The sequence below is a fragment of the Anomaloglossus baeobatrachus genome, chromosome 10 (assembly GCF_048569485.1).
Source record: "Anomaloglossus baeobatrachus isolate aAnoBae1 chromosome 10, aAnoBae1.hap1, whole genome shotgun sequence".
Lineage (NCBI taxonomy): Eukaryota > Metazoa > Chordata > Amphibia > Anura > Aromobatidae > Anomaloglossus > Anomaloglossus baeobatrachus.
In genome coordinates, this window is record NC_134362.1 from 123,292,424 (window position 1) to 123,294,422 (window position 1,999).

Here is a 1,999-nt window from a genome sequence, read left to right on the forward strand (position 1 = left end):
TTCTCAATGCAGCTAGCTATTCCTCAATACAGGGGAGTGGTGCTGTCCTTCTTCTTTAACAGGACCAACGGAGCTGCCCAGAGGCTACAACTGTCACGGATAACCCCAGCCTCCTTCATGTTGCTCAACATGTCCTTGGTACACTGGTAATGTGCAGGTAGTTTTGGCTTATATCTCTCTTTGATGGGTGGGTGTGCACTTGTGGGGATGTAGTGTTTGACCCCTTTTATTCTTCAAAAGTCTAGCGGATGTTTGCTGAAGACTTGCTCGTATTCTTGCACTAGCCTTTAGACCCCCTTCTTGTGATGTGAAGGTGTGGAGTCAGTGCCTACGTGTAATTCCTTACACCACTCCTATGGCTGACTTGGTGAGCTGTCACTGAATGGGTGGGCTGAAGCAATGGTGGATGCTGCTGTTTGGATAGCATGTGTATCTACTGAGAACAGCTTATCAATGGTGGCAAATCGGAGCAGCTTAATCTCTTGCTCTCCGCAGTTCAACACTCTCATGGGCACTCTTCCCTTCCATATTAATGAATAAAACTATGATGTAAATAGCATATAGATACCCCACAAATGCAGATAAAAGTAGGTTATGGGAAAAGGGGGAAGAGAGAAACAGGAAAATAGTGGAATAAAGTATACCTTCCAGGTGGGAGAGGAAATGGCAGCACAGCCAGTGGAGGTGAAGCAAGGGGAGCCTGCAACTAAAGAGTTGAGAGCGTTATCACATGGTGACTGAGCCTGATTGTAACGGGAGCATAGAGGTGCCGATCCTGTCTTACCTGCGTTGGTGTAGAAGTGGGTGTCCTGTGGTGGAGTCAGCTATGTGCAGTGGTGGCCGTGGGTTCTTTTATGTGCGACCGTAGTAATAGCTGCGCCCACTTCCTGTATGGGAGTGGAATGCAGTGAGGGTAATGGAACGCACGCCTGCGCATTTGTGTTTAACGTCGCGCATGTGCAGAACGGAGAAAAGGCTGCGCTCACTTCCTAATGAAAGGGAGTGAGACGCATCTGGGAAGGGAAGGGAAAAGATTAGGGTTTGGGGATGATGAAAGGGCTTTCTACGGACAAGGATGGCAAAGGGTGGCAGTGACGGAAAGTCAGGCAGCCTGTCCTGTCCTGTCCTGTCCGTCCGTCTTTTTGTATCATGAATTGGAAAGACTGCAAGGGGGAGGGGAGGTGCTTGTGTCCAAAAGGAGGAGTTATTCAGATTCATTGCAGTGGGCGGCGGCTGCAAAAAGCACCATTCTTCTTGTTTTTGCTCTGCAAAACAGCCTTTTCAAGGGTTGGCTTGGGTGACAAAATGTCTTCTGTAGGCGTGGGTTTGTCTCCCTCTCCCTAAGATGTGTCCGGTATAGGCCAGGGTGCCACTCAAGGCCGTAACCAATTCGGGTTATAGCTTCTCGGCCTTTTGGCTAAGATCAAGTGTAGTTTCGGAGGACGCTACCTTGGTCGGTACTGGAAGGTGCCTGGGATTGCACGTCTGCCGGCCTTGAGGAAGTGTGTGCGCCTTCTGGTGACACATAGCCCTCTTGTGCCTGGACGGTTCCCAGGCAACGGGAGGCGATCACCTTTGTTATTTTGAAGTCCTACTGATAAACAGAAAAAAAAAAAAATTAAATCTGTTCTTATCAGTTTAATATCTGATACGTCCCCTCTCTGGGGACCATATATTAAATGGATTTTTAGAACAAGGAGATGGAAAAAATCTTGCTCTGTCCACTCCACGCATTGACCTGGTATTGCAGTACCTCCAGGACCGGTGCACCCCTTCTTAACCCAGTTTCCAAAAGCAGAACTCAATTCACCTGATTCAAATGAGCCCCATTAGTGAATTGAAAGAAAGCAAAAACTTTATATGCACCTCAATTTGGCCAATTCACTTTTCACACTTTCACCCTTTTTTTTATCTTTCACACCTTTTACTTGCTTTATTGATGCAAAAAGCTGTGCCAAATAGCAAACTCATCTCCACTCAACTTGACCAACTCTGCTAT

At 47.3% G+C, this 1,999-nt stretch overlaps 1 pseudogene; it reads left to right on the plus strand.

The window, feature by feature from the left end:
• The first annotated feature begins 1,568 nt into the window (after positions 1-1,568).
• LOC142255444 (U2 spliceosomal RNA) lies at positions 1,569-1,775 on the plus strand (annotated as a pseudogene).
• Positions 1,776-1,999: the final 224 nt, after the last annotated feature.